General features: G+C 36.6%; 1 long non-coding RNA gene across 1 annotated transcript in view; it reads left to right on the top strand.

Moving 5' to 3' along the window:
* Positions 1-3,122, top strand: part of LOC108541333 (uncharacterized) — a 24,566-nt gene extending 21,444 nt beyond the window's left edge. The window contains exon 3 of the long non-coding RNA XR_001888938.1: positions 2,217-3,122. This is a non-coding gene — a long non-coding RNA (uncharacterized LOC108541333). The remainder of the gene's footprint in view (positions 1-2,216) is intronic.
* The last annotated feature ends 13,314 nt before the right edge of the window (positions 3,123-16,436 follow it).

Raw genomic sequence — 16,436 nt, 5'->3', positions numbered from 1 at the left:
AAAAAAAAAAAAAAAAAAAAAGAGCATTAGTTCAGAGCTTCGTGGATATTTATATCTTCTACACAAATTACACCTTTCAGTATCAAAAGTCAATCATCAAAATATACCACAGATATTATTCCTTCTGAAAAACAAATTGTTTAAACAGAATTGACTTCTTCATTCTTTTTATAAGCAAGAGAAACATTCTCAGTACAAAGACATTTCCTAAGCATATTGAAAATAATTTCTATCTGTATATCTGCTAAATATTAAAATGTTAAAGAATTAGGTTACTATAGACAATACATAAGACTATTTAAGCTTTCATAATATTCCCAAATGACCCAGAACTAATTTTAATCTTTTTAAATAGGTAAGATATTCTTTCCCAAAAATTCTTAAATTAAGTTTAATTTTATAATGTTACTTTGTTTTTCATACTAAATATCTGTGGTGGGCAGAATAATGTCCTCCAACAATATCCATGACACATTATATGTCATCTTACATGGCAAAAGAGAGTTGCAGATGTGATGAAGATTAAATAAAGACCTTGAGGTGGGGGAATTTTCTAAGCAGACCCAATCTAATCACATGATTCTTAAAAGAAGAGGGAGGCAGAAGAGTGGGCTGGCATGACAAGCCATGAGAATAAGATCTGTGAGCCAAGAAATGTGGCAGTATCTAAAAACTGGAAATGGCCTTCTACCAATAACAAGCAAGAAACAGATCTCAACCCTATAATTGCAAGGAACTGAATTCTTCCAAACTTGATTGAGCAAAGGGATTCTTCCCTTTATATTTGTTTGAATAATGTGAAATATCTATTGTTTCATTGACTCCATTCTTTGTGTGAATGTCTTCTTATATTTACCAAGTGCAGTTTTTGAATATGAAACATTTATATACACATATACATGCCTCTTTATCTTCTGAATCATTCTAAATAATGTTTTAAAGTCATTGGGTTACAGGAGTAACTTGCTGTGATGATTCCACCAAGTGTTTTCTTGTAAGACATAATTGCATTACCTGTAGATATTTCAGATTCATCCTAATGGTGACAGAAGTGGTGGCCCATCTAGAGCAGCCACTGCCATGACGCCAGCTGCAGGAGGGGAAGGTGTGGTGAGGGTTTCATGTTCCAGAGATCTGGTGGGAGCCAGGAGCTGGCAGGAGCCCCGCCCTCCTGGGTGTACCTGCATTCACCCAAATCATGACTGACAGATTAGGACCCAGGCTTCCCTGTGTTCTTGGGAGTTGGGAGCAGTCAGGAGCCCCACTTTCCTGAGCATAGCTGCAGCCACCCAAGCCATGTCTGCAGACCTGGGCATCTCTGCATTCTCATGGTCCTGAGGAGGTCCTCACTTGCCCCTGCAGACTTGGAGGTGTCTGTTACCACCACCTGGCCTCTCCCTACTCTCAGGGCCCACTCCAATCTCAGAATAAGATTGGGGCCCACCTCGGAGGCTGTTGTGGCCTAGCTGTGTGCATTCACACTCAGAGCAGCTGCTACTTTGGCCCCTACTACTTTGGCTCTCTGTGAACTTTGGGCACCATTGAGCACAATAGGGAGGTCGAGGGCAGCTTGGCACAGACCTGCAGTTGCCCCGTTGCACAAACAGCCTGGGTGCCAGGAACAGTGGCAGGAGGCAGACAGGCTCCGGGGCAGAAAGGACCAGGTCCCTGCTGAAGCCCCACCTTCAAGCTGTGAATGCCTGAAGCCTGGAGCCTGTGCTGCCAGTCTGATAGAGAGAAGTTGGAACTTGGTGCTTTTTCCAGGCCTGCCCATGGCTGCCCATGGCTGTCCATGAACCAATTAACACAAACTTCCTCCTCTCTGAAGCCCATAAAAATCCTAGACAAGCCAGACTTGAGGAGATGACAGGATGACCAGCGGCAGAGAGGAGCTAACCACCCCACCAGGGTCTCCTCTCTGCTGAGAGCTGAGTAAACGTTGGGACTAGCAGCTGTGGAGAGGAGCTTCCCACTCCAGGGTCTCCTCTGTGCTGAGAGTTGAACGTTTATTGGGCCACCCTGCAGAGAGGGGCTATCCAATGTGTGTCTCTTCTGAGCTGCTCTGTCACACAATAAACCATCCCTTCACCTTGCTCACCCTCCACTTGTCCGTGTAGTTCTCCCTGGACACAGAACAAGAACTTGAGACTTGCTGAATGGTGGGGCTAAAAGAGTTGTAACACAAACATGACTGAAACATGCCCCTTGCTTGCCAGGTTGCGAGTGACAAGAAGGAGAGAACAAAGAAGGAGAGAAGAACTGCAGCCCTTTGGGGATCCCAGACCTAGTAGCTCCCCAAACAGGACTGAGACACCCTCTTTGGTGCTCTGTGGTTTCTGGCATCCACAAGCTTCCAGGTACATTTCTCAGTGCCAGCCGTGGAAGCTGCTTGTGGTACACCTGGTCCAGCCATGGCCTCGTAGGCAGCTGGCACCCATTCTGGTGCCTGGAGCTGCCTGTGCCAATGTAACCAGTGTGTCTGGCTGTGCACAGTGGCCAGACCCCACCCTCACTCAAACACTCTTCACCGATCCACACCTGACTCACCCATGGCAGGCATGCAATCCGGGTCGGTAACATGAACTGAGTCAAGCTGCCAGGCCAAGTGGATGGAATGAGCCCAGGGGGCCTGAGTGAAACCCAGGCAAAGGTACCACTGGCCACAGAGGTTTCTGACTGGCAAAGCGACACCCCAAGGATGCTGTAACATAGTCTGGTCAAAAATCATATAATACTAGAAGGAATTTGGTTATAAAGAACAGGCATTTATTTTCTCTGTGGAAACACATCCCACACAGCTAGAGACTCAAAGCAGATAAATCAGAGAAGACTTGTAAAACTATGCTATAAGGCATTTCTTCCATTAGGGATACTTGATAGAGCTTGAGAAAACAAAATATGTAATTTATGGTTAGTGTAGGATCTTACTATACAAGTACAGTTTTTAAGCTTGCATATCTGGTCTTTGTGTTCCATTTGGTTTGTTTTCCTGTGTATTTTTGTTGGCAATTTGAAGGTATATTTACAGTTTCATTAGTCTTCTAATGTTATTAAATGTTGGCTGGTTCTAAATGGTCTTTAATTATCCCTCAAATTATTTTATCATAGGATCCTCAACTAACTTGTTATGAATAAACTTTTGTGAAATTAATATATGCTTTTCTATGCAAGAGTTATGTATTTTAAAATTTTTTATCCCAGTAGTATTATATTGAATGGCTAAAAAAAAAAATCTTTTGCTTAAAGTTGGTTTTTTGGTGATACAAGATTTAAACATGAAAAAGAGTAAAGACTCCTCTCAGTGAACTTATAAATGAAGGTTGTAGACATCAGACTGATGTTGTTTTACTTTTCTCCTCTTGTTCTCAGAGCATTTTATACACTGCTTTGGTAGAAGGTTTGGAGATTTAGGCTCAGTCAAAATTAGGTGAAAATTTTGGATATTTAAAGTTGAAAAGAGATTGAGGAGTTAAAAGATACTTGGTGTTTGAAGTGAAAACAAAAGAATTCAGAAGAACTTTATGGCTATTTAGATTTTTACCTCATTTTCTCTCATATGGCGTAAAGGATCTTAGAAGTGATTTTAGGGAATACCAAGTATAGATGCACCAAGGCACTGGGAGGTAAGGGATGGTTCAAGAGCATAAAAGTAATTAGAGATTGAATGAGTTTTTGTCACTCCTACATAAGCATCCTTTCTTTTCTTGCAAACACTGACTATATATGATATTGCACATATTTCTAAGAACGAAGAAGAGGAATCAAGGAAAATATTTTAATACAATTTTTAAAAATACTAGCCACTTACTGTAACTGAAAGGATAGAAGTAGAATTGTAGTAAAGAATATGTTTTTTAAATCACAATTATTCTTAATAGGACTTTGACAAATGATCTAATAATATTTCTTTCTCCATGCTTTATTCTAACTCAGTTTGTAATAATAAACCCTTCCTAAACACATTATCCCCAAGTGGTATAACTCACAATTGTTCATAAAGTTTGTGAATTTTATAGCCATTAATTGCTACATAGGCATAAATTTTACTAAAAAAAAATTAGTATAAAAACTCATATGTGGCCAGGCATGTGGGCTCAGGCCTGTAATCCTGGCACTTTTGGAGGCCGAGAAGGGTGGATCACCTGAAGTCAGGAGTTCAAGACCAGCCTGGCAAACATGATGAAACCCTGTCTCTGCTAAAAACACAAAAATTAGCCGGGAGTGGTGGTGCATGTCTATAATCCCAGCTACTTGAGAAGCTGGGGCAGGAGAATTGCTTGAACCTGGGAGGCAGAGGTTGCAGTGAGCCATGATTGTGCCATTGCACTCAAGACTGGGCAACAGAGTGAAACTCCATCTCAGTCAACAACAGCAACAGCAACAACAAAAACCTTCATCTTTTTTAATAGCTATTTGATTGTAGCATGCTGTTTACAACCTTAGAGGGCAACAGTGCTATTCAACAACATATTACTTGGAGTTTCAGCTAATTACAGACCATAGGGTTGGCAGATTGGCTTGATTTAGTGTGTGGAATGTTTGTGTCTTCTAATATCCATGCAAGCTGATAATAGAAATATACTTCAGCTTCTCCTTTTGATGCTAGGAGATATATTTATGTAAAAGCATGTGATGGATGAAAAGAGAAGTACATGCAGGAGACAACGGTATGCTTATTTCTTGAGATTATCCATGCTGCCTCTGCCTAAAACTGTTGCGCCTAAGAGTAAACACCAAGAAGTGAAACAACCTGAAGGAAAAAGTAAGGAAAGGACTACAATGCTGGCATTTTGGTCATTTTTCTAAGTGACTGTGTGGAGGATGCTGAATTGTGCTAACTACTACTGACAGTAGTGGGGGTAGGGACAGCACAGACTAAAAGAAAATGTCTGTTCTATAGAGGAAATCTCACAATTGCCCACTAACTCTTTAAGAATCAATAATACCAGCATTAGTACCTCCCAAAGTACAGAAGAAATTTCAAGCTATATCAACCACCAAACATTTTTTCAGGATTCTCATTTTCTAGGTCTTACAGTAATAATTTATAAATAACAAGTTTATTTCTCATTCCACACATACTGTAATATGGGTCAGTTGCAGAGGTGAGAGAGGGTCTCTTCTCCGTGCAATCATTTTGGAGCCAGGTTCATTCCACCTAATGATTTGCCCATCCTGTAGCCTTTAGTATATTCCACTGGAAACTCTGTACCCCATTAGCCAATGACCAAAGATAGAGAGTTTTTAGAGAATATTGAGGGACATTTTAGTGGCCAATCATTTCTGTTCACTTTTCAATGGCTAAAGCTGGGTTACTTGGCCCCATATCAATGCAAAAGCACTGTGAATGTAGTCTGGAAATTTTATAACAAAAAGAGACTATTGATAGTGGTAAGTCACTCTCTGCTACAGTAAATACCGTTACATTATGCAAATAAAAATTCGCTCATGAATAGTTTCCATACCTAGAGGCTATCCTCTATGTTCTCTTGGATCCTGCAGGTGTTTCATCATTACAAATATTCTAAACGACACTGTAATTCTTCGCCATACACTATCACTAAAAGTCAGTGATATGGTTTGGCTCTGTGTCCCCACCCAAATCTCCTGTCAATTGTAATTTCCAGTGTTAAAGGAGGGGCCTGGGAGGAGGTAAATTGCATCATTGGGATGGTTTTATAATGGTTTAGCACCATCCCCCAGTGCTGTCCCATGATAGAGTTTTCACAAGATCTAGTTGTTTGTCAGTGTGTAATACCTCCCACTTCATTCACTCTCTCTCCTGCTCTGCTGATGTGAAGATTGTACCTGCTTCTCCTTTGCCTTCTACCATGATAGTAAGCTTCCTGAGGCCTCCCCAGCCATGCATCCTGTACAACTTGCTGAACTGTCAGTCAATTAATTAAACCTCTTTTCTTCATAATTTACCCAGTCTCAGATAGTTCTCTATAGCAATATGAGAACGGACTAATACAATCAGTATTTGCACTCTTTTAAAAATCCTGTAAGAATCAGCTGCAATATTTTTGCTTAATAACTTAAGCACTTTGTGGTACTGTTAGTCTACCATCAGTTCAAATACTACAGGCGGTTACTCCAGATATCCCTGAAGATGTAGTTAAACAATTATCCTTGATAACCAGATTTTTAATCAAGGAAATAAGGCACGTTTAATTATGCACATGGGCTGTTCTTTAAATGATTCTTATTAACTGTGTGCTTCACCTCCTAGCACGCAACCCAGGTGTGACATGGCAGATCTTCCTTTAACCAATGCTTGCTTAGATTACAACCAGAGACAGACTCAATCCAATTAGCAAACCCATCCTCACGTGAAAAGTGAAAAGCTGCTGACAATTGCAAAGACTTCCTTTACTGATTTTCTCCGACTATACCCCTCCACTGGTACTGAGGTGTCACATGAGGCCAGCAAATAGACAGTGAAATATACTTTAATATAATAATGTTGCTTTTGGATGGTAAGAAAGACTATAATCTCACAAGGACCTACAGTACAATGTTGAAGATAGATAATTCCTTGAAACATTTTATTCAAAAAAGTTGCCCCTGAGCTCTATTTTTGCTGCTGTTGGAAATATTAACTGTGGTGTAAAGAAAATAAAATTACAAGAAAAAAAACCCAATGGAGAAGAAAAATGTGAAATAGCCTGGACTTTTATAAATTCTACTTGAATTTACATTTCATTGTGAGTGTTGGATACTTGTGGTGTGATTTAGTCTTAATTAGATTTCTAAATGAATTGGGTAGGATAAGGTATGCATATTGATATCTTGCAACATTAAATATGATGCCCCATTTCTAGAGAAAAAAGAAAATTCACAACAGGAATGTCTGGTTCTTCCCATTATAGTAGTCTTTGTGAAATGTTTCACAACGGTTATCAGCTCAAGACAGGCTGGAAAATGAGAATCCCTGCTTTGCATTTAATATCAAATACTACTTGTTTAACCTGATTCTGTCATACATCCACAAGAAAATGTAACCTCCACAGTGCATTTTTTAAAAAAATCTAAGAATCTGAATTTAATATCTAGCAAATATGTTTGAGACTTTCAAAACTTGAGAATGGATTTCATGGCATTACTTTTTATGCTTTTTTGATATGCTTTGTAATCCTCCTCTTCTACTTGACCATCTTCTATGATAGCAGAGCAAAAGTCATGAGGTACACCTCTCTTTATTTAAATATATACTTTTTCACTAAATAGTGTTGAGCATTCTGGGTATACTCATTTTTTAAATAAAACTGTGTGAATTGTTTTCTTCCAGGCAGACAGTTGTGAACTCTGCTCAAAATTCTATTAAATATTTTCAATAGTGTCAATATCAGGGCCTAAATAATCAAAATGACAAAAATACTAGGTAATACTTTGTACTAGATATTAATGGCAGGAAAGGTATAATATCTACTATAATATAGTTATATATAGCTTGATAGGTAGATGATCATATATAATTTTATATGCTCATATATAAGATATAATTATATATTATAATTATGTATATTATATGTATATAAGTAATAATCCTACTTAGAGTTGATCATATAATATATTAAATATAATCATTGCTCTCTATCAGCATCTCAAAGTTTTAAAGTGAGTCCAGTGATTTTCTTGAACTCTCAGAAGACGTATTACAATGTTAAAGCCACTAAATTAATCATAACAGCACTATAAGGACTGGTAAGTTGGACTTGATGAGTAAAGAATTGCTGACCAGGCACGGTGTCTCATGCCTGTAATCCTAGCACTTTGGGAGGCCTAGGTGGACAGATTGCCTGAGCTCAGGAGTTCGAGACCAGCGTGGGCAACACGGGGAAACCCCATCTCTACTTAAATACAAAAAAAATTAGCCAGGCATGGCAGCGGTGCACCTGTAGTCCTAGCTAGTCGGGAGGCTGAGGCAGCAGAATTGCTTGAACCCAGGAGGCAGAGGTTCCAGTGAGCTGATGTTACTCCACTGCACTCCAGTCTGGGCAACAGAGCAAGACTCTGTCTCCAAAAAGAAAAAAAAAATTGCTATCAGTAATTGAGATCAGAAATACCAGTTTAGGGATGAAACTCATCAAAAATTATTCTGAGTGGTACAATGTGAAGCACGCAAAAGAAGTCTCCATGAAGGCAGTAAATTAATTTTACCAACAATAATACAGCAAATATAACTTTTGTCCTTTGTGAGGCTAATGGGTATCATTTAGTTTTTCCATGGATGCCTAATCAAATGATCCAGGTAATTATATAAAACTATTACCTAATCAAAATGCAAAATGCATTGATGTGTGATGCAATTAAGATGTAAATTCTGAGTGTATTAATTAAATAGAATTGAAAATAAATATGATTTTAGGGTGAAGTCCTTCAAAACCTGAGTCAGTCGTAAAGTTTAATACAGCATATTTTCAATGACCATTTTAACAGTTAAAACTCTATGAAGTTCAAAATGTTAATCTACATACCCAATATATTCTCTCAATGGAAGAGAATGATACAGAAATTCTTCATTACCCTTGAAAAAATGTTATCTGTATCCACAATATTAAACCAATTTAGTTTTAACTGCATGTTATTGGTTTATGTAAGAACTTACATTGTATTTTAGAACTTTCATTTTCACTGTAATTAGCAATTTCCATAGAGTGATATAAAGTTATGTAAATGATACAAACTTTAAATAAATACATCTAGGAAAGTTAAGGTTCTCCAATGACAAACATTCACAGGAAAAATAATCTTATTTATATTTCTTTTAAACCTTTATTTTACTCTAGGTTTTATTCACTGCAAAATATTGTTCTACTACATAAAATAAAATAATTCAAAGAGAATTCGTCCGTGAACACAAACATTAACATACAATAAAACAAATTTTTCTTCCCATGAACAGATGAAAGATAACTTACTCTCTATCCCTTCATACATTATTTGACACTATAGGAACTAGTCTATCATAACATATTGGAAAGATCTCTCAAATATGTCTTAAGGTGGAATTAAGAGGAAGTACAGGACCAAATGAGATGAAGAACTATAGCCATAAAATTATAAAATTTGGGTAAGAGTTTTAGACATCATCTTCCTTTAGAACTAACCTTGAGATATTTATAATTACATTGTATAAGATAATTTTAGGTAGTATATTAGTGACATTTCAATTTTAATAGTTATGTATTTATTTTATATGAGTTAAAAATGTAACTGGCACAACAAACTTGTGTTTTATGAAGATATTTTTGGAAAAGGCTAAATGTTACATGTATTGATGTCAATTTGGCTTAAAGAGAACCTAGTAAAAGCATAAGAGATGCCTCCTTTTGGCAACATCCTGGAAGGAAAGAAACAAATGAGTGGACTTGTGATACATTACACTGAGGGAATCAACACACATGTATCAGTAAACACAAATGATACTCAACGATGTGAAATAGATGTATATGTTTTCAAATTAGTGTAGATAAATGTAAACTTTACAAGTATCTGAGGAAGAAGAATACAGAGCTTCAAAATAAAACTGCATTATGTTCCATAATTCTGCATCCCGTTTGGGCCTGTACTTCCTCTTAATCCCACTCTGAGACCCGTCTCAGACATTTTCAATGTGTATTATAAAAGACCAGCTCTCATCCTGTCAAATAATCTAACTCTGGTTTTCTTTGAATGCTAACAAGTATTGTATGTTAACATTTCAAATTGTATTAAAAGAAATGGCAAAGAAAATTTGGGAAACAATGGAATAAAAAGCATTACAGTAAAACAATGAAATGTTGTTAATGAGAAATCAATGGAAAAATAAAATATATTTGAATATTTACTTCTGGTAGACATATTTTAAGTAGAATTTAGAAGAACCTAATCAATAATAACTACTTTTCTTCTTTTTATACATTATTTTGAAAGTTAGAGAGATAATCAATAAAATCAATTTGCATTTCTTGTTTAGATTCAGGCAGAAATAAATTTTAGTGTTTTTATTCATCGTAAGTATTTCTTAATCTTTGGCCATGTCTCCTTTGTTCAAATATTGATTGGCTTACATATTACCAGTTGTTGAAATTTTTACAATAGAGCTTAACATATATTTGACTGCCTTGAAAAATATAGAAAACACTCTATAATGAAAGGTAAAGTTATATTGATAACTTTATATTGAAATGCCAAAATGGTGAAATAGGAGATATCAACTGGAAAGAAATAAAGTAGATATCACATTATTTGGGTAAAGGGGTAAAGTTATTTTTAGAAACCAAAGTTTTCACCAAAGCACTTACCTATGAAAAAAGCCATTGCTACGCTCCTGTGTCTTAACTGATGCTTTTGATTCTGCTTAGAGCTCTTACTCCCTTTACTTAGTTGCTTGGTAAATTTTACTCATCTTGCCTTTGAAGATCCACATCAAATAAAATTTTATGCATTTTATTTCCAAACAATCTTTGATCCATTTATTTCAGATTTATCTCTCCATCTGTACACTCGTAGACGTTTACCTGTTATTTGATTGTAATAATAACCACAAAGCATTTATATTTATTTATGCCTGTCTACTTAAATACAGCTTGAGATCCTCAAGGGCAGAACACAGTTTTTCTAGTAGAATTAGGTTCAAATTCTAGTCAGCCTCTTACTAGCTCGCTGACTTTGACAACTATGTGAACCTATATTTTTCTCAATTGTCAAATTGGGATAATAAAACCAATTTTACATGGTGGTGGCAAAGATAGATTTAGAGAAAATGGATAAACTGCTTTACATAATACTGGGCATAAGATATATGTGCCCATGTAGTCATATATTTTCTTTTATGCTTATTTGACATTTTGTTTACTTTTCATTTTTAAGGATAATGTGGAATATATAAAAAACAAAACAAAATACAATCTCTTGTTAAATTAAAATAACGTTGCTAGAGATACACTGAGCAAATATATACAAGAAATGTCAGTCAAATTTCTGACATTTTAAGTTCGAGGAAACTGTTATAATCACATGCAAAGAAAAAAAGCCATTCAATACACATAGTTATCAAAATAAATGGCTTACCCACTGAATATTTTATATATTCAAAAATACTATAACTTTGTTGCTAAAGACATGTTACAGAAGCAATGTCATACAAGAAATGGATTTTTCCTTCTATTTTATTGACAATTTCATAATTTACCTTTTTTGTTTGTTTTCTCTTTTGGGGAGCCACATTTCTTCTTTTCAATGTTTACCCACTTTCAATACATTTTATTTTCCCTTACTAGTTAATTCGCAAAATTTCTAACTGAAATGTTTTATATAATAAAATCACAAATTGATCTGGGTAATTATATGTGCATATTCTGGACATTTCTGGATTTGCATTACAACTATTGGAATAAAATTCGTGGACGAATTTCTTCATTTTTCACCTGTTTAAATCAACATATTCAATATTTTTCAAGTTTGTATCAGGATAAATCAACAATGCGCATATGTCAAAGTGTCAGGATACAAACAATGGCAAACCAGACTAAGAACTCTGAAGGCGCAATCGCTTACTAAAATGTTAATTTTTTTTTGTTACAGCTGCTAATTTTATTTGGAATAGTACAGATATTGGTAACTAATGTTGATGTTTCTGTAACAAAAATGACAACAACCCTAAAAAATGTGATAATCAACTTAGGAGTTCCTCACTAGGCAGAGAGAAAACTTATATCAGAGTTGAAAATTTGGAGACAAAATATCTTCATTGGTAAAAGTATCAGATATTCAAGAGTGACCAGGTGCCCTCTGAGAGTAAAGCTGAATGGAAAGACATTGAGAAACACCATTTTGAAGCATGTGTTTACTGTGATTGTCTGAGTCAACAGGTATTAGAGAAAAACGATGATCTCTGACAAGACTGACCAAATTTGTTTGTAAATACCAAAAGCTAATAGAAAGAATCTAGAAATTTGGGGCCTCAAATATTTGAATAGTCAACTGATTTTAGACCTCAAAAAGTAAGAGACTCAATTGGAAAAGCTATTGGATACATAGGCCCATTGGGGCCTACACTTGTGGCAAACATCAGATTAAGAATGTGACGTTCGGCCGGTTGCGGTGGCTCACGCCTGTAATCCCAGCACTTTAGGAGGCCAAGGCACCCGCCTTGGATCAAAAGGCCAGGAGATGGAGACCATCCTGACCAAAACGGTGAAACCCCGCCTCTATTAAAATACAAAAAATTAGTCAAGAGTGGCGCGCGCCTGTAGTCCTAGCTCCTGGGGCGGGGCGGGGTGGGGTGGGAGGAGGTGGCTGAGGCAGGGTAATAACTTGAACCTGGGAGGCAGAGGTTGCAGTGAGCCGAGATCGCGCCACTGCACTCCAACCTGGCAACAGAGCAAGACTCCGTTTCAAAAAAAAAAGAATGTGACCTTCATCCAAACCTATTAATTCAGGCATCCTCAAAGCCATCCATTATGTAAACAGAAATAGCTGAATAAGTTAAGAAACGTAAGTAAAACAGTTTCAGAAGTATCCCTGGAAGTATCCCTGGAAAGGAATTTTGGTGTGGTTATTAGCTGACAGAAATGAACTGACTAGATATAAACAAATCATAAGCCTGTAAGGTTTTTGAGGGAGTTATGCTGCTAAATAAATTATTGACTAAAATAAACCCTTGAATATTTAAGTCTTAAAACAACCTTTTTGCAGTTATAATAAGGCTCCAAAAGTTTGGTTGTCCCTAATACTCACCTCGAACATGTCTATTGAGGATGAACAAGAAAAATTTAGAAGACCACTGAGTCTGTAACATGAAGGACAACAGAGAGAAGAATTGCTATTAAATCAAAGCTAAATCAAAGTAAACACAAGGAACTTTACTCACTGCTATAAAAGCAGGATCTACTGCAGGAGTTTATCATTGCCATGGGCCGGTAGTACTGTGTTTTCTTTCCATTCTTCCTAGTAAAAGCTCTTGCTGCAATTATGGTTTACCTGTTCCACCAATGGACACTCATATATGTGTGTTTGTAGTAGGATAAAATGGAGACAGATAAATTGACTTCTCATTTATATGGTATCAGATCACACGAGGCTGCACTTCAGCCTGGAGATAAGTACATATAGCTTAGATTTCTTAATCCTTTGAGCTGAATTAAGTAACTATGGGTTGCTTGTCTGGGGAGGAGTGTGAGAGTATTCTGGACTTGGGAAATACCTACACATTGTTTTTTGGTGGCCTGAGTGGAAAACTTTCAGAGATGGCTTGTTGTCCACCAAAGATTTTTGCTTTTTTTCTCTGTTATATCTTGATGTGATATACCTTTCTAGTCAAAAATTACTTTTTCCAACTCTTCTTGCATTTGAGGAGTCTACATGAATAATGTAGGCACTTACTAAGAAAATAAGTCACATGTGAGAAAATTAGTGGTTTGGGGTAAGTGAATGAAGATATTTCTTTTTTACTGATTTACTTTTAAATGGCTGTTTAATACCTGGATGGAAATCTCAATGTCAAATATGCAGTTACAGGCACAGTTTTCAGTTGTTCTTATTAAAATCCTTTTGGCATAATCATACATTCTGAAGCATATGCCACAGCCTGATGCTAAATAAAGCATTTAATTAGATAATGCTTGATTGCTTTCGTTATTTTTAGAGCTGATATCAGAACCCTATTATTCCAGAAGCTATTTGTCTTGAATAGTAGGTAACATTTGCTAGAAAGAAAGGAACCATATGTGGCTCAAGGCAATATAATCAGGGCATCTGGGTTTAGATTGCTAGTTGTATAATAATAACAAAGTTACTGAATCTCTATAAATCTATATTTCCTCCTTTGTAAACATTTGTCAGCTTGATGTAAAAATTAAATGAGCTACTATATTTAATACATCATCCATAGAAAGTGCTTGAAACATACTAAAAATGACATTAATTCTGATAGTATGTTGAAACTCACTTCCCAGTTGTGCTCACACTTGTTCCTAAATTACATTGACATTTCCAGGACAAGTCATTCATGGTTTGACCATTGAGAGTTTAAGCTTATCATGTTTTGTTATAATACCCAATATACTTTTTTAAGTAAAACCATGATATCAAATTCCTAGCTATATTCTCCAAATTTATATATTATATTTCAAAGCCATATACTTCTAAAACAGAGTATATTGTTTTAATAAATACTTTTCTTTGCCAAAAAAGAATAAAATCTGTTTATATTCTGCCTATTTACAGCATGTTGTGAAATATTCCTACAGCTTATACCCATTAACTTGCATTAAGGGAATAACAAAAGAAGGAAGTGTGTGTGTGTGTGTGTATGTGTGTGTATATGTACGTATATGTGTATATGTATATATGTGTATATGTGTGTATACATACATATGTGTATGTGTATACCCATATACATACATATATACACATATATATAATATGAACTGCCTTTGGTAAACAAAACTCAAATTCAAGCTAAAGTCACTTTAGGCAATTATGTTGTAAAATGCTGGCAATTTTTGGTTGTTTATTCTCATTTATTTTTCACAATGAGAACAATATAATCTGTGTGATTTTGCCTTAAAACTTAATGCCAGTAACAAGCATTTGATTTCAGTAAAAAGTTTAATTAAGAGTAATTCTCATCTGACCATTTATATTTTCTGTTCTAAGATGCTTTTCCTAATCAGGTAACTCTTGTTTATATTATACAAGAGATTATAGTGATATTTTGCATACACAGTCATGCACTACATAAAGATGTTTTAGTCAACAATGAAGCACATATATAATGGCAGGCCCATAAAATTATAATGCAACTGAAAAATTCACGTTGCCTAGTGACATGGTCTTTCTAATGTCATAGTATAACTCTACTCACACATTTGTGATGATGATTATGCATACAAATATACTTCACTGCCAATTATATAAAAATATAGAACTATTTGGTCATGAAAAAGAAGAATGAAATCATGCCATTTACAGCAACATGGATGAAAATGTAGGTTACTATGTTAAGTTAAATAAGCCAGGCACAGAAAGACAGATGCTGCATATTCTCACTCATATGTGGGGACTAAAATAATTGATCTAATGGACGTAGAGAATAGAAGGATAGATGCCAGAGGATAGGAAGTGTGTGTAGGTGGGAGTAGGGAATTAAAGAAAGGTTGATTAGCATGCACAAATATACAGTCAGATAGAATAAATAAGCAACAAAATTCAGTAGCAGAGTAAGGTGACTATAGTTAGCAGCATTATATTATACATTTCAAAGTAACTAGAAGAGAGGAATTGAAATGTTACCAAAAGCAAAATGATAAATACTCAAGATGATGGCTACCCCATACACCTTGACTTTATTACACAATCTATGTATGTAACAGATGCATGCAGCCCCAAATATGTAAAATGTTTTGATTCAATAAAAATACATAGCTTGTAAAATTATGTATAGTGCATAATACTTGAAAATAATAATATAATAAACAGTTATGTTACTGGTTTATGTACTTACTATACTGTATTTTTATCATTATTTCAGAATGTATTCTTACTTATAAAAAAAAAAAGGTAGCTGTAAAACAAACTCCGGCAGGTCCTTCAAGAGAAATTTCAAAAGAAGGCATTGTTGTCATAGGAGATGACAACTCCGTGAGTGCTTTTGCTCCTGAAGACGTTCCAGTAGGACAAGATATGAAAGTGTAAGACACTAATATTGATGAGCCTGATCTTGTGTGAGCCTAGGTTAATATATGTGTGTTTTATTTTTAACTGGTGTAAAAAGTAAACAGGGTGCGGAGCAAGATGGCCGAATAGGAACAGCTCCAGTCTCCAACTCCCGGCGTGAGCGACACAGAAGACCGGTGATTTCTGCATTTTCAACTGAGGTACTGGGGTCATCTCACTGGGGAGTGCCAGACAATCGGTGCTGGTCAGCTGCTGCAGCCCGACTAGTGAGAGCTGAAGCAGGGCAAGTCATTGCCTCACCTGGGAAGCTCAAGGGGGAAGGGAATCCCTTTTCCTAGCCAGACGAACTGAGAAACACAAAACCTGGAAAATTGGGTAATTCCCACCACAATACTGCGCTTTAAACAAACGGGCACACGAGGAGATTATACCCACACCTGGCCGGGAGGGTCCCACGGCCACGGAGCCACCCTTATTGCTAGCACAGCAGTCTGCGATCTAACTGCAAGGCAGCAGCGAGGCTGGGGGAGGGGCGCCCGCCATTGCTGAGGCTTAAGTAGGTAAACAAAGCCGCTGGGAATCTCGAACTGGGTGGAGCCCACAGCAGCTCAAGGAAACCTGCCTGTCTCTGTAGACTCCACCTCTGGGGACAGGGCACAGCTAGAAAACAACAGGGGAAGCAGCAGAGGCCTGTGCAGACCCGAACGACTCTGTCTGACGGCTTTGAAGAGAGCAGTGGATCTCCAAACATGGAGGTTGAGATCTGAGAA

Source organism: Rhinopithecus bieti, unplaced genomic scaffold (genome assembly GCF_001698545.2).
Source record: "Rhinopithecus bieti isolate Rb0 unplaced genomic scaffold, ASM169854v2 scaffold_1665, whole genome shotgun sequence".
NCBI classification, from domain to species: Eukaryota; Metazoa; Chordata; class Mammalia; order Primates; family Cercopithecidae; genus Rhinopithecus; species Rhinopithecus bieti.
Note: the sequence above shows the minus strand (reverse complement) of the source record. Positions and strands in the feature narration are given on the sequence as shown.